Below are 24,480 nucleotides of genomic sequence, written 5' to 3'. Positions count from 1 at the left end.
TCCGTTTCATGGGAAATGAGTTCATAGTGACAGTTTTTTTTTTTTTATTACATTTACATTAGTTCAACTGAGAAGTTTGTGAGCTGAGTTGAACACCTGCAAAACAATGTCTGTTTGTTCCCAATGGAATAGATACATCTTATTTTAACAGTTTCAAACACAAAAACACATGAATGATGTTTGTTTGAGATGAGGTGAACTGTTTCTGAGGTGGTGTTCCCTACACTTGTAAATGGGTCCCCAAGGCTTAATGGGATTAAGCTGTATAAATAAAGGTTGAATGAATAAATGAATGAATGAATCCTGCAGCTGTGGACTGCACAGAGGTGCAGCAGGTCCTAAATAACTTAAAATAATTTATTTTAAATAAAAAATCCCATGCCAATTTTGTGGCTCATCAAGCAATCACCCAATTGTGTGTCATGTCCAATCTTATTTTGAAAAACCACGATAGAACGAATTTGCGAAAAACGAACCGGGAAGTAGCGAGGGATGACTGTCCAACATTTTTCAGTCAGGTCATCTGGACAGTTTCTTTTTTTTGTGCTGAAACGTTTCACCTTCCATCCAGAAGGATTCATCAGTCAAGGAAACGCACAACACAAAACTGATTCTTCCCCCAACAGCTTACTCCAAAGTGGAACAAACCAGTTATGTTGGTGCTAAGATGGTGTTTTTGGCACGCCCACTCCTCGTGTGCCGGCCCTCTTCCTCGTCGACAGTCATGTCAAACTGTTTCAAAACAACAAAGTCCATGCTCAATAATCCAGGTATACAATCCAACATCCATTTTAGCACCAACATAACTGATTTGTTCCACTTTGGCGTAAGCTGTTGTGGGAAGAATCAGTTTTGTGTTGTGTGTTTCCTTGACTGATGAAGCCTTCTGGATCAAAGGTGAAACATTTCAGCACAAAAAAAAAACTGTCCAGATGACCTGAAAAATGTTGGATTGTATACCTGGATTACTGAGCATGGACTTTGTTGAGGGATGACTGTATTTCCAAACCTTCTCTTAACTCTGCTACGGGGGACAAAAAAATAAGTGTTTTGCATCCATAATAAAAAAATCAAACTTGGAGAAATCCACTTAATTAACACATGAACAATTTGAACTGTTTTCTGCTGCCACCGTCTTTACAGAAGGTTTCTTTTTTTCTTATCTTCTCTCTTTTCCCATTCCAATCATTTATACATGTTTTCAGATGTGTGTAGCAAACGTATTTTCGTGGAAAATTCTGAAAATGAATGGAACTTTTTTTCATCGATGTTACCATTTTTATATATAATTTAACACAGAAAATCTGTTTTCTCATCTGTTAGCTGCTAGCAAGCTTTAGCGCATGCATAGTTAAAAATGTTTGTGTTTTTCAGCATTTTAGATCGTGATAACCTATTTGTGTTGGTGGACATCCAACTTGTTTTCTTTCTTTTATTGTTTCAGACAGTTGGACTTTAATCACGTTGTGCTCCTGAGCACTTCTTTGCCTCAGCTCCACTAAGAAAAAGGTTTCATCCGGAACTGAATACTGAAGAAACTCAAAAATGTGAGTACATGTTATTACATAAAATATATCATTTTCCTTTTTGCAGTTGTTTAAAACATATATTTAAATGTTATTCAAACCATTCTGCATGCAACAATAAAAAAAACTTACTTCCCTGCAGCACTTGTTGAACATTTACAGGTGTCAGAGCATAAACTGAGAGCATCTGGGTGTCTTGTGTGTTTTGTCATCCTTGTATGTTCCTGCTCTCCCTCATGTAATCAAGTTCCAGCTCCTGCTTCTGTCACATGTGTCGTTACACTTCCCAGGTGTTTGTGATCATTCCCTTGCTAGTGTCCCTATATATTCCTCATCCTTGTGTCTTCTTCTTTGTACGGTACATGGATTCTCCAGTTAAGGCGTCTTGTTGTTTTCTACCACGTCTCCTTGTACTCACTGTAAGTTTTGATGCCACTTCAGCCCTTTGGTTAATTTAAATAAATAGTATTTTACTTTATTCTTGAGTTCTCCGAGTCCTGTCTGCATTTGGGTTCAAACAAGATTCAGCTCGTGATGTAAACAAAATTAAATTTGCCTTTATTTTGATAAAGTCAAGGCAGAAGTGGTTTATGTTGTTTAGTGTTCTTGGATTTTATGGTGTAGTATTTGACAGTTGTTTGATATTAGCTCAAGTATCTAAATGTTTTTTGACTCTTTTATCCAAGATAATTTTCTATGTTTCATTCAGATTAAACAAAGAATACTTATGCTTTTAATTAAACATGTAAAAAATATTTAACTTCTTGCTGTAAAGCAGTCATCTCTGTGATCTTCAGCTGGTACAAAAATCAGCTGCTTGTCTTACCAGGAAAAAATGTGGGGTTTTTTTGTGTGTTTTTAAGACTAAATCTATTGTCCCTTCATTATAAGAGGAAGTTTTTGATCATCACATTAAATCCAGAACACAAAAAGACCAAATGCTTTTGAGTTTTCAAGACTTAAGAGACGAAATGAGAGGTGATCAGGCTTTACAGGGGCTGCTTCTAGTTTTTAGAACTTAGTCAAACATTTCATTAAAAAAAAAACATTCAGTGTTTGAAAACATTGATATTTGTGTCAGGTTTCTTAGTAGTTTTCATTTTGTTTTTATGTATTTTATTCAGTGTTTATTTTTATTCTTATTGCTCCATGTTCGTTCAGTTCATTTCTCAGTTTCTTCTCTCAGTCAGCGCTGATCCATTCTGCCTGCCACACACATCCTCAAGTTCCATTAGTCCCAGTTGTAACTACTTTCTCTTCTACTTCACCATTACAGGGTTCCCAGAAACTCTGGAAATCAGGGAAAACCTGTAAAACCATTTTCACATTTTCCAGACGAGGAAAACTCAAGAAATTTGATGAATAAAACATCACAACTTTGGGAAAATTCATATAATTTGAAAACTAATCTGACGATTTAAAGATGATCTTTCTGAGATTTTGACATGTTAGTAGTATCACTGAGTCCATGTTCTATTTTGACAGCGTGCCAATTTATAACCACTTTTATAAATCATAATGTTCTGTAGAGATTTGTGATTGTGTCTCCTTTTTGCAGTGGTCAGGGAGGGAGGCACAGATGTGAGACTTGATAATTTGCTCAAAGCACTGCATGATGACAGATGTGAGTGCTATGGGCCGAAAGTCATTAAGGCAGGATGCTGCAGAGGTCTTTGGTATGGGGACAACAGTTGAGGTCTTGAAGACTGTGGACACAACACACTGGCTCAGAGACAGGTTAAAGATGGTGGTAAACACCCTGGTGAGTTGGTCAGCGCACTCTCAGCACCCGTCCTGGGATGCCATCAGGCCCTGGTGCCTTGTGAGGGTTTACCTTCTTGAACGCCCGTCTCACTGCAGCAGTGTCTGAACAGAGTGGAGCATCCTCACTGTCTATATGTGGTCTGGTGGCAAGTGTGGTGTTGTTTGCATCAAATCGGGCGCAGAACGTGTTGAGCTCGTCCGGAAAAGATGCACTGGTCAGCTTCACAGACCAGCGCATCTTTTCTAGAAGATCCTCTACCATTAAAGAAAACTCCATCCACATTCTGCTTCCACACATACTTACCAGTACAGTGTTGTTGAAGTTACTCAAAAGAAAGTTTATTTCTTATTTCTTCCTTGACTTTGACAGATTGTCTTGCTCAGATAAACGCAGCAGTTTAAGATTTGATCACACCCTCGTTGCTCAAGCTGCCCTGATTGGATAAGATTTTAAAATGGACACGCCCCCTTTTAGAATGAGTTAAGCTGACACTCAGAGGAGTCTCGTCTTGTTTTTAGGTCGTCATGTGTGTTTGGGGAGGAGAGAGAAGGTCGACACGCGAAAGAACTCAGAAAAACCCTCGTAGCCGTGCAGCCCAAGACTTTGTCTGGTCCTTGAGAGGATCCACTCCCAGGACAGACTCAAACCAACCAGCTGCTTTCTGCTCAGCATTTTCTAAAGTAACTGAAGAAGAACAGATGATCTCTGGTAGGAGATAACATTTCCTTCCACCCACCAAGACCACCTCAAAGTGCCAGCTTGGATTATACTTTATTTTTAGTCCACCATTCTCAGATTTTTACAGAACTTCTTTTAATTTAGTCTAACTTTACATAAACATTTCTTCTCAAAGTTCAAAAGCTATATTATCTTGTTTTTCCCTTCAATATTACCAGTCTTAATTTCATATGCTGTTGCTGTTTTTAATATACCCATATGCAAAATAAAAGTTGCATGAATGGTGACTAGCATAAACCAGTGTTTGTGTGTTTAAATATAAATAAGATATAACAGCACGAAAAGAACTCGTATACTTTGGTTATTCTTGAGACTCGGTTTTTAATAAAATATTTAAATTCTCTAAAAAAGGGTGGTGCCCCATATTTCTAATAAAATTATAAATCATAACTAATGACCGTATCCGTTACAGAGATATTTTATTGACATGAGTTATTAATAACTCATGTCCCACATGTGATGTGGATGACAATAAAGAACGTTGAATTCCTTCAGTCTCTTGAGTCTTCCTGGTTTCAATTCATCACACTGTGAGAAATCAAACACAGTTGTGTCACGGTCAAGTGTTAAATCACTCACTGCAACAATCCTTTGGCTGCCCTCTAACACCAGAAGTTCTGAGTATTTTGTGTGATGGAAAAATATCCTGGAATTTCAGGATTTACTCAGAAAAAATCAGATAAATCTGTTTTTATGAAATATTGTGAACCCTGTGTTCATGTTGGCTCCGTTTCCTTTTTCTCATCAGTCGGCCATTGTTGAGCTTCATGTCGTGTCCGGTCCTCCTTGTGCCTCCTTGAGATTTTCTTCTCTGCATCTCCTCAAGCAGGTTTCCAAGATTTTTGCAGCCATGAGAGCCGTTCTGTTTTCTTAAAAGATCTTAATTAACTCGGGCTCCTCGTGTCGTTTTATTCCAGGGTTTTAACGTCCAAAACCGTGACAATTTGACTAAATTCAGAGCCAACCTGATCTTTAGATTTTACACTTTGTCATTTTTATTAAATTATTTTACTACTTTTATCTTTCTCATTGTCATTTTATCAATGATATTTGATAAAGATTGATTTGGTGGTACTCTGGCACATGGTTATCATCAAACCGGTTGGTTATTTTATTGCCTAATTACTATGATTCAATTTATTTAGGTTTATTTATACAAAGTAAGTCACCAATGGAATCATCTTAGAATGTTCTACAACAAGAAAAAAGTTAAACTTAAATCCATTTTTAGCAATTTATTGAAAATTGCAAAGGTTTTTTGATGAAAGGAAACCAGCAGATTGAATCAAATATTCAATTTGCAACTTCTTGCATTTTGAATTTGATTCAGTCTCCTTTCATGAGGCGACAGTTTTAAACCTGTAGAAACCTCCAGCCGACCAGGATCAGGTTGAGCGGCCATCTACCTCGACCAAACCTCATGGTTTGAGAGGACGGGAAAGAGTTGCAGTCAAACTCAGAAGTCCCAGACCCAGGAGACGATTCTATGGGCAAGAAAAACACAAAGAAAAGTTGAAGTATACAAACAAAGAGTTTAAAGGTAATCAACATTTTCCTGTAGTTGCTCTGACTAACCTGAGAAATGGATGACTGCAGTTGTTCCATGTTCCAGATGAGGATGTTGCTCTGGGATTTTTTGTAAGATGTCTCTTTAACGGTCTGAAAACCATCCATCCATCCATCCATTTTCTTTACCCGCATGTTCCATTTTGTGTCACGGGGGTCGCCGGTGCCCATGTCCAGCAATCACTGTGCGAGGGACGGGGTACACCCTGGACGGGTCGCAAGTCCATCACAGGGCCACATAGAGACAAACGAGACCAACAACCATTCACTCTCTCATTCACACCTAGGGACAATTTAGAGTTACCAATCAGCCTAACATGCATGTTTTTGGTCTGTGGGAGGAAACCGGAGCACCCGGAGAAAACCCACGCATGCACGGAGAGAACATGCAAACTCCACCCAGAAAGGCCCCTGGACCGGGGTTTGAACCAGGGACCTGCTCGCTGAGAGGCAGCAGCTCTACCAGTTGCGCCACCGTGCTGCCCGGTCTGAAAACCATAAAGACAAATACAAATGTTAGCGATGATTGGAGCAATGCACAATAATTTTTCTTCAGGGTGGCATGCTGTTTGTGATATTTCTTTAATGAAAAATCTGTAAATTTATAAGAGTTGGACGTTCCTAGAAATAAGAATCCCTGGAAGTGAAATTCTTGAGATACAGTTGGATTTCACAAAGTATAACAGATTATGAATCATTAAATAAATTACTATAAAGAGATCATTTGCAGTGGTTCCCAACCCTGGTCCTTGAGGAACACCATCCTGCATGTTTTAGTTGTTTCCCTGCTCCAACACACTTGATTTAATTACTTCCTCCTCTTCTGCAGAAGCCTGTAAATCACCTATTTATTAAAATCAGGTGAGTTGGAGCAGAGAAACAACTAAAACATGCGGGATGGTGTTCCTCAAGGACCAGGGTTGGGAACCCTCAATTTAAAGGACATATTATTTTTTTAATTCATCGTTTTTTTTCCACAGGGAATAAAATCTATACACAAATATCAGTATATAAACAAGTTAGAGTCAATGTAAGGTAAAAGTAAAACTTACATATTTATAAATTAAAAAAAACACAAATTTATAATCTTATTTTATTTATTTATGTAAATTAAAAAATATATCATTACTTACTTTGGGATGGTGTGATGTTTTGTTGAGGTGTGTGATGTCATCAAAGGTCCTGTAAAGGTGCAGCACTGCCCTGGGACTGTTAATCCTCTCTTTCACCTAAAACTCAAAACAACATGAAAAAACAGACAAAAGGGGATAAAATTAATCTTTTCAGAGTTGTTTCTGACACACAAAAACAAGCATATTTTTTGAGTGTGGGAGGAAACTGGAGCGCCCAGAGAAAACCCACGCATGCATGGGGAGAACATGCAAACTCCACACAGAGAGGCCCCAGCTGGGATTCAGACTGGAAACCTTCTTGCTGTGAGGCAAAGCGCTAACACTACCACCATGCAGCCCATGAATTTTTTAAAAAGTGTGTGTGTGTGTGTGTGTGTGTGTGTGTGTGTGTGTGTGTGTTTCACGTGAACCAAGGGTGACGATGAAGCTCCTCCAGGGTGGGACGCTCTTCTGCGGACACGTTCAAACATCTCTTCAGTAAATCTCTGCAATCTGGAGGGAAAACATGACAAAGATTAGGATTACAGTAGACTACCATTAAGTTCAACGTGGTGCCCACCCCTACTGACATGGGACTAACAGTGTGTCTGTACTGCCAACTCCAGATTTGTTCTGGTTTTTAAATCTGCGCAGTCCAGTCAAACAACATTTCTACATGTACAGTTTCATTTTATTTCTACAGGATTATCTGGTGAGTAACTGTGAGACATGAGCACAAGTGTTTGTCTTACCTTCAGAGAGATGGTTACTGATGCTAATCTGTCTGCTGAGGAACATCGTGGAGCTGAATGATCCTTTGTGGAGAATCTCAAACAGGACCACTCCCAGCTGCCAAACTGTTGTTGGTTCAGCAGTATACGTAGACTGAAACAACAGTTCAGGAGGGACGTGAAGAGGGGTGCCTGAAAGATGGTTGAAACAGGGATTAATTAAAGGACAATGAAAAGAGGAGCTCTAGTTTTAAAAGGCACTTGAAAATTACAGATTATTTTGAAGTTAAACTTCATCTTACCATAAAATTCATAGTAGCTGGTTCCATATTCATCCATGCAGCTCATTCCAAAGTCGATCAATCGAAGTCTTGGGAATTCTGAGCCGGTTTCAATCAAAATGTTTTCTGGTTTGATGTCACGATGAAAGATGCTTTCACGCTGAAGGTGCATGACAGCATCAAGCAGCTGTTTTAGTATAATCTGAAAGAGGAGAACATCTAAATGTCAGCAGCTGAAGAAGCCAGGGTGGTGGTGTGACATGTTCTACGTTCTGACTCTCCAACCACCATGAAATGATGAAAAAGCAGAATGATTGACAACATCTCTGAATTACACACAAACTCCCAAAGCTTGTCCATCAGCTTACCTTGGCCTTGTCTTCCTTGAGGGTACCTCCGTTTTTTTCTGTGTATTTAAAGAGGTCCTGAGCAGGAAATGGTCGCTCCATCACGATGATGACTTCTCCTTCTAAATCATACCAGTCAAGCAAGGAAACCGGAGCTGACATCCCCACTGACCTGGCTGTACTGGTCTGGAGCTTTAACATGGTCGCTACCTCTGCAGAAAGCTGCCTTCCATTCTCATCCTGAAAAATCACAACAAAAAATTGAGGGTGAGGGAAAATAAGCCTTTAAATAATTTCTAACCCAGCGAGGAGTTAGCTTGCAGATTAAAAACAGTCATAAAAAGTGCTGCTCACTTACCGTATGGTTGCAGTAGATGTAATCTTTGGGGATGTGTTTGATCGCCACCTACAAGATACAACAGATACTTTGATTAAAACTCTCATCATATTGTGAATGTCTGGAATATGACAGCGTGTGTTTATAATATTTACTGGTAAGTTGTCGGCTTTCCGATAACCAGCAAATACTGCTCCACAGCCTCCCACTCCAATTGGACCCTGTTCCTCATATTTGGTCTTAAAGTCGGCTAAAAGCACACAAACACATTTTGGGAACATCAGAAGAACATAAACAATCATTTACTGATGTTACATTATCTCTAATGAGCACTCCATCTTGGTTATAAGTGTTTTAATTGGGAGCATCTAACATGAAACCAAACAGTACATTAATAACTGAACACTGACCTGTTGGGGCTTCTACAGTATTTCTTTGTTTGTCCGTCTTTTGGGCCTTCTTCCTGTTAGTTGGTTCCACCACATCAACAGCCTTCCTTTTCTGGATTCTCTTTCTCTTGTGTCCTTCAGAAGGTTGGTAGACCTTTATGTCATGGCTGGTGGATCCTAAGACAAACAAAACAAAAGAACATTAGCATGTTGTTCGTATGCACTTTAAAATTCAGTAAAATAAGATTTTGTTCTGGTTATTCCTGCAATTTGAGGAAATTATTGTCTTTAAATATGCATGCCAGCAATAATGTCATTATACTTTACATCTAATATGTAAATAATTATATGTATAAATCTGTACCACTGTCTCTTGAGGAAGAAGCAGCCTCTTCATCCAGTAGGCGGTCCAGTTGTCCCCTTTTCTTCTCGACTGGCCGTGGTACTTTTCCATCGTCAGTCATTTTTCTCTTCGTTTCCCTCGTTTTTTTGGAGACCCTAGTTTCTGTAGAAGGTCCAGCTTCACAGACCCTGGCCTTTTTTCTGGGTGTCTCCTCATCATGAGTGGCTTTTCTTTTAGACGCCACTGTCCTGTTGCTCCCTGATGACTCTGTGTTTTGAAACCTTATTCTACTGTCCATCTCTGCAAATGAGAAAATACATGAGACATGTTAGGTTGTAGTGAATTATTGACGAGTTATTTTTTTAAAATCTTTTTATAATTACTCATATCTATTAAATCTGTACCACTGTCTGTTGATGAAGAAGCAGCCTCTTCAAACAGTATGCGGTTCAGTTGTCCCCTTTTCTTGACTGGCCTTGGTACTTCGCCATCGTCACTCATCTTTCTCTTCATTCCTCTGATTCTTTTGGCCTGGTTGTAACTTTGTCCAGGCTCTGTGGAGACCCTGGTTTCTGTTGAAGGTCCAGCTTCAGAGACCCTGCTCTTTTTTCTGGGAGGCTCCTCATCATGAGTGGCTTTTCTTTTAGATGCCACTGTCCAGTTCCTCCTTGGAGATGCTGTTTTTTGCAGCATTATCCTTCTGTCCATCTCTGCAAATCAGAAAAATTCAAGAGACATGTTAGTTTGTACTGAATTATTGACAATGAGTTACATTTTTTATAATCTTTATGTAAGTAAACATTAATATAATGTTTTTCACATGTAATCACATCAGATAACAGTGGTTACATGTGGTGACAAGAACATGTCGAAATGGGCCAAAACCTTAATTCCCATGGATAAAACACATAGATGATGACTTTTAATTTTTTTTTCCACTGAAAAGTAAACTACAAGCTGTTCTATCTTTCACTTTTGAATGTGTAAAGTTAATGACTTGATTGGCTATAAATTAATTAGCTTTTGCCACTGAAAACCAAACTTTTAATTCACTAAACTGAAAATTCATGAAACACAGTTGTTAGTTTAACAAAGGCAAGTCAACATTTCGTCTTTTATCCAAAGGACTTCATCAGTCTCATAACTGATGAAGTCTTTTGGATCAAAGACAAAACGTTTCAACACAAAGAAACCGTCCAGAGGACCTGACACTGTTGGATGACTCCAAAACATTTTTACACATTATTGGTTTACCTGAATCTTTCTTAATGGCTGGAGTTCAGTAAGTGTTTGTTGAATAGTTATTCATGCTCATTTTCATAACTTTCTATTATGAAACCTTCAGTAACACGTAAGTTTACAAAGATGACTCTTCGTGTGAACCTTTCAGTGAAGTCTGAAAGTTTGACCAGTCAAAATCTGAATTCTAGAACTTCTGTTTTGTCCTTTGATACATCACAAAGTTTAGAATCTAAAGCAAACATCTGATTGGTCCTTCTAAAGCTACGTGATGTTGCCTAGCAACGCTCTGAAGCTTTTACTTTTAGCCCAAACCTATACACGATAAAAACTCTCTAATATGAAAACAAATGCATGTACATCCTCAAACTCAGCTCCTTCAGCACGTCTCTCTCTGTCTGTTACCAGAAGGTTTCATAAACCACTGGGCAAATTTTAATGAAACTTACAGAAATTTATCAAAAACAAAATGGCCGCTAGAGACAACTGACCGTGCAAAACACAAAATGGCTGCAACAGTTTTACAGAGTGTGAACTAAGAATTGGTGTGTTAGTCGCATCGTTCACCACAGACTCCAGTTGACTTCACCATTAACTATTAGTCAACCCTGTTTGTCTGTTAGTAAAATATCTCATGAACTACTTAGTGTATTTTATATAAACTTAAAATACACTATTTATTAAACATACAGTTTTTTTCTTCATCTTTGTCTCAATCCAGTCATTTATTTGTGTTTTAAAGATCTGTGTACCAAAAATATTTTTGTGGAAATTTTTGACTACGAATGATATCTTTATGATATTCATGTTGTTGTTTTTTAAATATTCTCACAGAAACTCTGTTTTCTGACTTGTCTGTTTTCTGCCATCTTGTTTTTACTCACACATAGTTTAAGATTTTCAGTTTGCAGTGAATTATTGACAGTTGGTTAAATTTTTATAATCTTTTTGTGAGAAAACATGTTGTTCACATGTCATCACATTAGAGAAAAGTGCTTACATGTGATGACAAGAACATGTTGAAATGGGCCTAAACCACGATGCACATGTGCAATTTTAACACATTTGCACATTTGTGAAGTGGTTGTTGTCACACAAAAACACATTTAACTTGCTCTTAACATTTTTAACACGTTTATTTCATGTAAAATTGTGGGTTTACACATGAGAACTCGTACAGAACATGTTTTTACGTGTGACACAAGTAAAAACATTTTTTTTAATTAATTAGCTTTTTATCTATATAAAATAAAGACATTTGAAGTTAACATGACTCCAAAACATTTTTACAGATTTTTGATTTACCTGAATCTTTCCAGGTGGCTTGAGTTCTGCGAGTTCTTGTCGAATCGTTCTTCTTGCTCGTTTTCAATAGTCTGAAAAGACGAATCTTCGTGTGAACCTTTCAGTAAAGTCCGAAAGTTTGATCAGTCAAACTCTGAATGCTGGAGCTTCTGTCCTATGATGCATCACAAAGTTTAGAATCTAAAGCAAACATCTGATTGGTCCTTCTAAAGCTACGTGATGTTGCCTAGCAACGCCCTGAAGCTTTTACTTTTAGCCCAAACCTATACAAAATAAAAACTATCTAATATAAAAATAAATCCTGAACATCCTCCAACTCAGCTCCTCCTATTTCATGGGGATGAGCCTGGATGACAGAAAAATATCCCTAATAATTCATCTACAAGAGAATTATTTTTACCAGCCGCTGAAAGGCAATGGCAGAGTGGCAGCACGTCTCTCGCTGTGTTTGTCTATTACCAAAAGATTTCATAAACCGCTGGGCAAATTTTAATGAAACTTCCAGAAATTAATCAAAAATGTAAGATGGCCGCCAGAGACAGCTGACCTTGGAAAGCACCAACAATGGCTACAACTTGAACAGTTGTACAGATCGTGCACTAAAAATTGGTGTGTTAGTAGATATGCATCGTTCACATGATCCAATTGATACTTGATGCGCACAATTTTTTGCTTAAAAACTTCACCATTAACTGCTAGTCAACCGTGTTTGTCTGTTAGCAAAATATCTCATGAACCAATTGGTATATTTTATACAAACTTTTAAACAAGTAATCACAACATGTACATCTAAAGCTAGTTCGGTTTTCAGTCAGTCCAGTCCACGATGGCCACCAGCAGTTGTTGACCGAGTTGGTGGTGGTGGTGGTGGTAGTGGGGGTGGGGGGTTTATTAATATGCATGAGAGAAGCGGAGCATGCTCTATTCACGTAAGGAAAGTGTTGGTCAGGGTACTTCTTCTTGTGCCATGCTCTCTAAATTAGTTATCGAATCAAATGTTTACTTGTGTTGGTAAACCTAGATATTTAACAGCCTGTTAAAATACACTAGAATGCAGGAAATGGTATATACCTTGTTCAGAATTTTCTGGGGTAGATTGTCTATTGTTGTCCACTGTTGTCATAGGGTCACCAGAAAGGCGTCTCTCTCCTACCAGGATGAGACGTCAGAATGGTTCCAACAGCTGCTAATGATACCAGCAAGGCCTGAGATGCTCCGGTGACTGAGAGGCTGATTGTCTCCTCAAAGTTCAACTATCATCGGTTGGAGGGACGAAGGTCCGGCCACTGGCTCTGAAGTCAGCTGGGATTTACCATTCTGCAGAGTGATGGTTCTGGTTCGGTCAGGTTCTGTATCTTTCTCTCGTCCTGAGACGTCTGCAGAAAGGATGCTTCTCTCCTCTCTGAGTCCAGTGCAGAAGCTGGGTTTCTTCTCTCCCCAGTTCCGAGCTCCAGTGTAGTGTAGTGTGTAGAAGAAGTTCAGAATCAGAATCTGAATAAACTTTATTGGCATTGCACCGAGATACAATGAGAATATGTACGTACAGTCGTCCGAAAGATGGGCGGAGTGCACGAAGCTGCGGCTATAAATAGCGCGGCCTTCTCATTCTTATTCAGAATAATATTTTTGCTTAGATGAGAAAAGGAAACATGAGGAGAGACGGTATAAAAAAAAAATCTCACGCCGTGTCCTAGACAGGGCAGGATTTGAGGCATCAAAAAAACCTACCACAGCAAAGCAACATAAACAGATGTTATACATGTATGTAACTCAGACAAATATTTTAGTGCATTGATTAAATTCATGAAATATTTGACAGTTTAAAGAAAAGTTTAAAACACTTTAAGTTTAATATGTTGTATATATAGCTACAATTGAATTTCATTTATGCTGTAAAATGCTTAAAAACTGCTTAAAATGCACAAACACAAATTAAAAGCAAGGAAAGTATAACATTTTGTTGATGTATCTTATTTCTGCTTTATTGTGAAAAGCCAAAGGAAGTGTGAGCAGTCAGGCGGTACAGCTTGATTAGAGTGACTGGGAAACCAGGCACACCAGATGTAACAGGTGCTGCAGAATTGGAGTAATTAAATGAGTTTCCTGATTGTTAACACAGTGATTGTAATGGACACTTGTTTGAGAGGAAGGATTCGAAGGAGGCGGCTGGCTGGAGGTGGATTGGAGATGGCAGAAGGAAGTGACGGGTCAGAAAGCGAACTGGGCGGTATGGAAATAGGTGGCGGGAGATTTGAAGAGTGGGATATTGTACGGAAAAAGAAGCGGAAGAAGAATTTAAATAGTAAATCAGATGATAGCAATAATGTCAGAGAAGAGTTGTCAAAGAGAACAAGAGAAGAATATAAAGTTATACTCAAACTAACACAAGATCAGAATCAGAATCAGAATAAACTTTATTAGCATTGCACCGAGATACAACGCAAATATGTACGTACAGTCGTCCGAAGATGGGCGGAGTGCACGAAGCTGCGGCTAAAATAATTAGCACGGCCTTCTTACGTGATGTTGCCTAGCAACGCTCTGAAGCTTTTACTTTTAGCCCAAACCTATACACAATAAAAACTCTCTAATATAAAAACAAATGCATGTACATCCTCAAACTCTGCTCCTTCAGCACGTCTCTCTGTCTATTACCAAAAGGTTTCATAAACCACTGGGCAAATTTTAATGAAACTTCCAGAAATGTATCAAAAACAAAATGGCCGCTAGAGACAACTGACCGTGCAAAACACAAAATGGCTGCAACAGTTTTACAGAGTGTGAACTAAAAATTGGTGTGTTAGTTGCATCGTTCACCACAGACTCCAGTTGACTTCACCATTAACTATTAGTCAACCCTGTTTGTCTGTTAGTAAAATATCTCATGAACTACTTAGTGTATTTTATACAAACTTAAAATACACTATTTATTAAACATACAGTTTTTTTTTCTTCATCTTTGTCTCAATCCAGTCATTTATTTGTGTTTTAAAGATCTGTGTACCAAAAATATTTTTGTGGAAATTTTTGACTACGAATGATATCTTTATGATATTCATGTTGTTGTTGTTGTTGTTATTCAGAATAATATTTTGCTTAGATAAGAAAAGGAAAGAAAACATGAGGAGAGACGGTAAAAAAGAGATCTCTCACACCGTGTCCTAGACAGGGCACAATTTGAGGCATCAAAAAAACCTACCACAGCAAAGCAACATAAACAGATGTTATACATGAACATATAGGCGGTGAAAACATAGAATTTTTAAGGGAAAGTCGTAGCATAGTCCAGAGCCCCCCCTCAGCCATTGTCCAGATAAGAGGTGACGTTCATCTTCAGCTCAGTTGAGGTTCTGTTACATGTCCACGACCTTGGGGAAGAAAGGGGTGAGGAGACAGTCAACGCATCTTTGTTGTTTTCAAAACATTCCAGGAGTTGAGATAAGTCCGGCATCAAGGCCACAGTTTGGGTCAGGCAGAACTTGTAAATTGTCGTTTCTGCCTTTAAAGTCTCGCTGGTACATATTCTCTGATAGAAACTCCAAAACAGCCGAATTGATCCTTTACTCCAAAAGTCGAGCTCACAGCTTCTCCAGATTATTCCACCATTCATGAGTACTGCCAGGGAGAACGCAGTCCTGATACAGCTGCTCCAATTCCCTGTCACAGCTCAACATTCAGTCCGAGCACTGTCAAGCTTCAACACCTCCACACGAATTTGTAGACAACCAGATTCCACCAACCCAAACAGTAGAATCTAGTTGTCATCATGAATCCAATTTGTCCTTCAGAGTTCAGAGGGTCCTCCTTACCCTGACTCCTGTCGGGAGAAGTTGATCGATTTTGTTGAGAGACCAGCTGATCCTTCCAATTAAGAGGTATGCAGGAAAAAAAACAAAAAAAGAGGCTTTTTAAGGGTTCAGATGGGGCTACATTTGGCAGCAGGAACCCAATACAGCTAACAAAAGCAATAAACAAAGAAATTGGAGAAGTAAAGAGTGCTATAGTTTTGAGGAACGGGACTCTGATGATTTTTTGTAAAGCTGCAGGACAAAAGGGAAGAACATTTAGGATGGACAAAGTGAATGGAGAACGCTGTGAGGCAAAGTGTTAACACTACCACCATGCAGCCCATGATTTTTTTTTTTTCATGTGTGTGTGTGGTGAGTGTGTGTGTGTGTTTATTACTCTCTAAATCACTTGTCGCTCCTCCTCACTGTGTTGAAGCGAACAGTGGAGTGCCACTTTTCAACATTTTATTTCTCTACACTACAGAATAAAAATTATTCCTTTTTCACAGCTCATCGTTGTCCTTTCTCTTTCATCCTGTAAAGAAAGTAAAGATGTCAGAATAAAGCTGCACAGCAAGCAGGCGACTTCAATTTATTGCTGAAAGTACAAGTTCGGAACTTGGTGAGTTAGAGAGAAAAGGTCAGACTGCACAAATGTCCCTATCTGAGCTTATTTCTGTTAATGTTTCAGTTTTTCTGTTGTACTGATTGTTGTTATACTGGAGGCCACAGTAGCTCAGTGGTCAGTGCTGCAGTCTCATAATCCTAAGGCTGCAGGTTGGAGCCCAGGTTCTGTCAGGAGGGACATCTGATATAAAAGGATCACTGAATCTGTCACGTGAGTTCACTCGCTGTGGCGACACCTGAAGAACAGGAGCAGTTGGGGGGGGGAACAACACTGATTGTTTGGGTGGGGGTTTCTTCCTGTTTTATTTTGAAATTCTTTATGTTCAGCATGTTTTCCATCTCTTCAGATAAATCTTTCTTTCACAAGTTGGCCAACAGCATTGATGAGAGTCACCAGGAGAGTTTGAACGTTCCTCGCAGAGATTCACTGTCGTGTTGCTCGACTTTCAGACATGTTTGAAAAAACCAGTTCCACAAGTTCTGTGTCAAAACGGTCACAAAGTTGTTGCAGGCGTCTCCATCTCAGAAGTGCTACAGCTCTGTTTGGACATCTGCAGGAGGTTTCCTCTGCTGGAAAGTCCAGAGATACAAACCCCGCTAATGCTAAATAATAATTTACAAACTGTCCGGATTTACTTATCTTGTTCTCTAAAGTGAACCTCCACAGATGAAATCATGAACATTTGGGTTTGCTGCCAAGGTGGGTACAATCTGGACAGAGATTAATATGCACAACCAAGAAAATAGTTCTGCTAAAAAATAAAAAAAAAGGTTAATTTTTTTTTTTTTTTAACTGGTCAGAAATGGCTTCAGTTTATTGTCCACATCTGTTGTTTTCAGCTCTTCAGCCTCAGCTGCACTCATTCACTAATCACTCAGTGTAATTCAGTTTCATGTGTGAACAGACTGTAGTTTAAAAGTGTAGAGATAATTCAAATCAGTCAGTGCACCAATCTGATTTTTAAATGTTCTTGTTAGTTTTAGTTTTGCACGGCCTGTCAGCTGAATATTTATTTGAATTTAGTCAAACTGTGGATCTTTGTCCTCCAAACAGCTGCAGTTAGGCGGTCCACTTTCCAGATTTGTCCATGATGGAGACCGTTTCTGGTCTGAAGCGACCCAGAACCTGTGGAATGATCACCTTTGCCTCAGGTAAATCATTGAAAAAAATCCTTAAGACTCATTTGTTTGCTTTGGTTTTTATGTAATTTGCGCATTATATTTGTTTAATCATCTCTTTTCTGTTCAAACTTTATGTTTATGGGTGGTCGTGCTTTAGTTTTAATTCTTTTTATGGTTTTATTGTGCAGCATTTGAGTTTTTTAAATGTGAACTATAAATAAAGTTGTGAGCAAACATCATTTAAACATTTATTGAATGTATTTTTTCAAGAAATCTTAGAATAAATCCATTTTAATGACTCAGGTTCATGTTTGAAAAAAAAAACACATTCTCTGAATTAAATGATTTGAAGTGACGACTCAGCGTCTTGACAGCTTCGAGAAAATACAAGACAAAGAAAAGAAACAGATTCTGTTCACAGCTTTCCACCTCGTCCCTGTCATCAGGTTTCTTTTCTCTTCAGCTTCATCCATCTGCAGAAAACATCCCAGAATGACAGAAAAGAAGACGTGAAATAAGAACGAGAATCTGTTGAACATGAGAGGATCATCAGAGAGTCCAGATGGAGGTCTGTAGTGGTCCAAATCATCAGAAACTGTTTGGAACCACAGAGGATCTGACCCAGCAGACAGACTCTGGTTTTAGTGACCCGAGTCACCGCCAGCTTTAACCAATCAGGTGTCAGAGGTTAACGAACCACATGTCACCAGAGCCAAGTCAGAACCAGGGCTGCCGGGTCGTTTCCACTCATCCCTCTACTCACTGCAGAACCACAGAGCTAAAACTTTTAAAACTGCAAAAAAACCAACACCAAAAAGATCAACTCTGCTTCACAAAATGTTTTTTTTTCCACATCCATCAATAAGACTTCCACTGAGGAGATTGGTGTTTTATGTGAAGTTAAATGAGAGCTTAAAAGCAGTCAGTATGTTACCTGCAGCAGACAGGCTCGATCTCAGTTTGGAGATTCAGAAGGGAATTCTCCTGGAGTCAAACACAACATGTGAGTCTTTAAAGAAACAAACAGTAAAATGAGTTGTTTTTTATAGCTGTTTGTATGAAACGGATGTTTGTTGACCTTTTTGTTTGTGTCAAATAAACAACGTTTTACTGATGGAGACGCGAACCTGAGACAAAAGTCACGTTTTCTGTGTCAGACTCGCTGAGTTCGGAGTGTTTGACTCCAGCGAGTCGTGCTGCTGCGCTTTGAGCACCCAGTTTTTTTAAAACCTCAACTTATTCATGTGCACAATGTGCAAAGCTGCATCTTGCTCGTGCACATTTCTTGTTGCACAAACCGATTCCCTAAATGGCTCCAAAATATGCTTTTCTACTACCAGTCAGTTCTACTATATGTTAAAGTAAAAAACTTCCATGTTTTGTTTTTCAAGGTTCTGTTAGCTAAACAATCTTTTGCTTCTAGCTAGCATTTTCCTACTTTTAGCTTTTGGCTACTGTTTTACTACTTTTAATTAGTGTTTTGCTATATTTTAGCTCTCTTAACTTATTTTAGATCACATTTACCACCTTTTAGTTCATATTATGCTTGTTTTACTTTAAACAGCTCGATTTCAGCTTCTTCAGCTGATTTTATTCAGCTCTGTTTGTGATTTTGCAGAAAATACAATTTCCACTTTTTGAATTATTTGAACATAAACTTCTGTCATGTGGTTTAAAATGTAATTCAGCTTCTTCACAGAAGAAATATCTATTAGTCATGACGATGTATTCAGATTTAACAAAGCATGATCCATCTGACCCAGAAGTGCTGAATCAGATCGGTATCCACGGTTCTGGTTCTGTGTTTACATGGTAATGAATCAGTTTCAGGGCACTGCTCCACATGGACTTTCAGGGACACACCAGCGGCAGAAGATCTTACTTTCATTATGTCACAAACCAGAACTTTCGTGGCTGTTTTGAAACTTTGAGTTTGAGAACCTCTCTTGGTTCTGGCTTCATTTCGTTGCTCTCAGGCTCGGTTTAATTGTCTGATTCACGTTTTGACTTTTCATCATGTGGGCTGCTGGATGTGGATCTCAGACAGATCCAGGTCAGCACAGACCTCTGCAGCTCACCTCACCATGTCTGCATAGAAACACCAAAATCACAAAGTCTCAGAGGCCATTCTTTATAAAACAAGCTGATGAACCATTCATGCCTTAAAAAGAGAACTTTCAGAAGGCGTGGACTCTCTGTAAACTTAAAGATGTTGGAGTTGCTTGTGAATAAATTACCCTGAAATGCATCATCAACATGCATTTTGCAGCTTCAAACACGCAGCTTCCATTTCAGAAGATTTACCTTCAAGCAAACACGAGAAACTTTTTGATATTCTTGCAATGGGATGTATTCAATTCTCCAAAGGTGCTGCTTTTTTAAAATATGAGCTCTAATTAGCAAACTCATCTCCTCTGCAGTTTTATTTGTGTCAGAAATAAGCCGCAGTGGCTCAAGGGACAGAGGAGACGTCAAATCAAAGGAGAACTGAGCTCCTGATGTTCTACTTCCAGTAGATTTCCACGTAAAGCCATTAAGTTCATTTAGTGCAGTGCATGTCCTCAAACAATCAGACTGTAGTGCCCATTATGTTTCCATACACCGCCGGAAGTAATGTTTTCAGAACATTGCGTCATTTTATTTTCCTTCAAATGACCACGCCCCATTTTGGGGGAAAACAACGTGTAAAACCCCAGAGATGATGTAGAAATAAACATTACAACTGCTGGGCTTTTTTTCCACAGTGAAAATAAATATAAATAAATTTTAAAAAAGAAACCATATCTTATTTAGTGCTGGGTTTTTTTTTTTTTAGCCAACACTTCACAATCAGTCAAAATGAAGGGTTATTTTTAACCAAAAATGGGCGGAGCTTTCTGCAGAAGCTAAGTATGGATGTGTTGGTCCACACACTTCCAAACAAACACTTCTTTTGTGGTGCTTAAACTATCAATATTTCTAAAAATCTTTTTTTTTTTTATATATAAGTCCATCCATCCATCCATTATCTTTTACCCGCTTCTTCCATTTTGGGTCACGGGGGTCACCAGTGCCCATGTCCAGCAATCACTGTGCAAGGGGCGGGGTACACCCTGGGCAGGTCGCAAGTCCATCACAGGAACACATAGAGACAAACAACCATTCACTCTCACCTAGGGACAATTTAGAGTTACCAATCAGCCTAACATGTATATTTTTGGTTTGTGAGAGGAAACTGGAGTACCCGGGGAAAACCCACGCATGCACGGAGAGAACATGCAAACTCCACCCAAAAAGGACCCCGGACCGGGATTTGAACCAGGGACCTGCTCGCTGAGAGACAGCAGCTCTACCAGTTGCGCCACCGTGCTGCCCTCAGTCATAATCATCAACATTAAAAGAAATAAACATATGAAATATATCAGTCTGTGTGTAATGAATGAATATAATAAAGTTTCACTTTTTAAATGGAATTACTGAAATAAATCAACTTTTTCATGATATTATAATTTTATGAGCAGCACCTGTATTTGACCATAATAATAAGTCTTTTCTTAAGATTCAGGCCGTTCTTACAGGTATTTTCTTCTTTTTAGCTTCAGACAGGGAGGTGATTAGGGTTCCTGGTTGGAGGTCAGAGAGAGGAGAGTGTCAGGTGAGTGGAGTTGGTGCAGGGAGAACCGGTGGAGAGCAGCAGGCTGAGTTGTTCTTGATCTTCGACTTGTTTTACAGGTTTCAAAGGAAATGATCTAACTGGATCCAAGACAGGTGTGGACAGGGAACCAAACAAGCTGGGTACAGGTCAGTACAACCGTTGGATGAACACAAAGGGCTGGAAGTTGGTGTCACCATGTGGCAATCAACAGTCCAGCTCAGCCTCAAGTAGGAAGTGGAGTAATCAGTTATCTGGGATCAGCACCGCCCACTCTCACACTGCTGCAGACAGGGGTTATGGGAGAGAGTAAAACACAGGAATTCAAACTTTTATTTTGTCCTTTGGTTGTTCAGGTTTTTTCTGCATTTCCTTCTTTAATCAGTCAGTGTTGCTTCCTTTGCTTCAACTCCGTCCACTCTCACGTCAGCCCAGGTGTCTTCACTTCCTCAACAGCCCAGGTCTGTATAACCTGTCTGTTCTCACTCGTTCCTCAGTGAAACATTATGGACTCTAACACCCTGCCTGGCTCTTCCTTTGCCTTCTCCATTCTTTTTATGCCTCCCTGTGTTCAGATCTTGAGCTTTGTCTTTTGTTTTAGTTTAGAAAAGAAAAGTTAAGTTTTACTTTTTCAAACTCCTTGTATCTAGTCTGCATCCTTAAGTCCAGTTCCACCACAAACTGTATGCAAATATATGTCGCCCAAATGGCGTCTTTCCCCTGTGGGTGATGCTAAATTGCTTTTACATGAGTCTATAAATCATAAAGTCACTGGTACAGATGCACAAAGTGTTTTTAGAGTTTGCATATTAATCTTTGAGTTCTGCAGGAACATCTGGTCTTTATTTTGGTGCAGTTTGGGTTTGTTTAGTTTGGTTGATCAGGTAAACTGCATGTGAGAGGCCTGCAGGTTTTATCTTCCACCACAACCAAATTAAACCACTGTTTTTAACATATAACTTTACAGTTGATGAACTGCTGAGGTCACACGCAGAGCTTGTTGTTTGGCAGTTTGCCAACCGGGCTAACTGTTCATCTGACGAAGTCTCACACTGTTGAGTTTTAATGATGAAGAAAAGACATTTTTCTGCAGGTCGAGGGAAGTTTTTGCTCCTCAGATCCATTCTCGGTGCTGATTAAGCAGATTTACACAGACGGTTAATTAGAGGGAGGAACGTAGCTGTTTGTTAAATAGGGTTATTAGATTTTCAGCTCCATCGTCACCGGAGGTCAGAGGGTGGTCATCCCTCACCGTATGGATGTAATTAATGACACATCCTCATATAATCTGTCTGATAACAACTTTTTAATTTGGTTTATATCAGTAATGACTGGAAAAATACAGCCGAGTCAACAGATTTCCCTCCCAGCAGGTGGATGGGAAGTCGTTCAACAATGTCACTATTTGGAAAAATGATTGTCAAATCTTTCAACTGTAGTTTATTAGATTTTGGTCAACATTAAGTTAAATAAAAGCTTTTAAGTGACGTCAAAAATAACAATATTATTGTAAATATTATTGTGAATGACGAGGCAACGTATTTTGTATTATTTAGTATTGAAGTCATACAAACTGTTGTGTGATTTTGTGTAAAAATAATTTTACTGCCATGAAGTTTTCTTCAGAATAAAAGTATTTAAACCACCACTCACTGAAATGTTAGAAAAAAAACAAACCTTATTAGAAACTTGGAGGCTCCTGTTGAAGGGGACAGGTGATAATGTTTCTGCTTGGATCTGTGAGTATTTGTAGTGTTAGCGAAACATCTCGTACACCCTTGTAATCATTACATGCACGTCTGAACCCGTTTGTGTTGCTCCAGTTTTCCAGTTTCAGATGATTTGTCAACATGGTCACTTCTCGTTTTGAGGAGTCGACTCCGTTCACTGAAACGAGTCCGACATCAGAATTAGTGAGTCCTTCCTGGATGTCCCAACATTGTCCCCGTCCTTTCTGATGTTCTTATTGACACACTGTTAGGACGACAAGCCAGTTAACCTTCTGTTTCCTGGTTGTGAGGTCTGTTTTCAGCTCAGTGAACCCAGCAGATGGCCCACAGTCCTGCTGCATGGAACCAGAACCTCTGGTCTTATTGGACTCCAGTTGTCTGGACTGAAAACATGAAGTCCAGGTAAATGTCAGGTGAACAACAGAAGCTACAGTTTGTTCCTTTTTTCTGCTTGTCCCTGTCTCCTCTCCACAATGTCTGCCTCTAATGTCAGTGTCTTTGGGGGTGAAGCTCCCCTCTTCATCTCCCACTCTCCTCCTCAACCTCCCACCTGTGCACCTCCCTCCTCTGGTTGGCTCCTTCTTCCTTTTATAAGCCCAGATGTACGTCCCTTTGTCAGAAACTCCAGAGGAATAAAACGCGCCGCGCTCTGAATGATGTGGCTCTGCTAAAGGTCACGTCCTGATCCTCCTGGAGCAGCAGCAGCAGCGATCATTAGCACCGATCTGTCTGTAGCTGAACCCAAAAAATGTGACAAGAACATTGTTTTACCCCGAACACAGACAGTCAGGGAACATTTGGAGACACAAAACTTACTTTTCTCAGCAAAAAGTTCTCATTATGAAAATGTATTCCTCTGAAAGTTCAGAGTTAGTTAAAGTATAAATAAAGGTATAATAATAATAACAATAATAATAATAATAATAATAATAATAATAAAGACCTTTAAGGAATGCATATCGCTCGCCAACTTTCACAACATTTCAATGTTGATTAATGACAGGACTGTGGCCAATTTGATCAAATTGAGAAAATGACAGCTCACTCAATCTGTTAGCACTCAAAGTACGTATTAGGGATGACTCTCAGCTACTACCATGCAACCAGTGTTCCAGCTGTGCAGGGTGTGTTGTAGTTTGTTCTGTTCATGTAAAAATCCAGATGTGAATATAGTTTGACCCAAAGCTGCAATCAAAAGATATTACTAACAGAGCCAGTGTCCGCCAAGATTTTATAAATGGCTCACCTTCTTCTTCTTTCAGCTGTTCCCTCTTCAGGGGTCTCCACAGCGAGTCATCCTCCTCCGTCTCCCTCTGTCCTCTGCGTCCTCACTCCAACTAACTCCATGTCCTCTCTAATTGCATCCATGGATCTCCTCGTTGACCTTCCTCTTTGTGGGAATTCCAGTGTTGTCCACACTAACCACTTCCTGCGGCTCCTGAATGTCAGGGTGGAGCTGATTGTTCCCAGCTGATGAGGCTTCACCAGCACAAGGCTGACTTGAACCAGAACCTATTGCTGGAACGTTCATTACCAAATGACATTCAATCTACAGGGATCCTTTTTAGTGAAAGACACATTTGTATTTTCGCTTTGGTTCTCACAGTTCTTGACTCCTGCCTCAAGCTCTTTGGTCTCCTCCATCCAAGAGTCTATAAGCCTCCTTGTGTCTCCTCGTCTCGATCTGGAGTTTGTGCCTCTTGTGAACCCCCACCTTGGAGTCCTTGTCTACAAATCCTTCAGTTACCAAAACCAAACATCATCAACTCAGTCAGTGACCGACCTGCCACTCTCCAACCAGTCAACTCATCTCCAACCAATCAACTCATCTTCTTACCAGATAACTGTTGTCATCCAACAACAACAACAACAACAACAACAACAACAACAACAACAACAACAA

This window comes from Nematolebias whitei, chromosome 2 (genome assembly GCF_014905685.2).
Source record: "Nematolebias whitei isolate Nwh7 chromosome 2, NemWhi1, whole genome shotgun sequence".
In the NCBI taxonomy this organism is placed as follows: domain Eukaryota; kingdom Metazoa; phylum Chordata; class Actinopteri; order Cyprinodontiformes; family Rivulidae; genus Nematolebias; species Nematolebias whitei.
Note: the sequence above shows the minus strand (reverse complement) of the source record.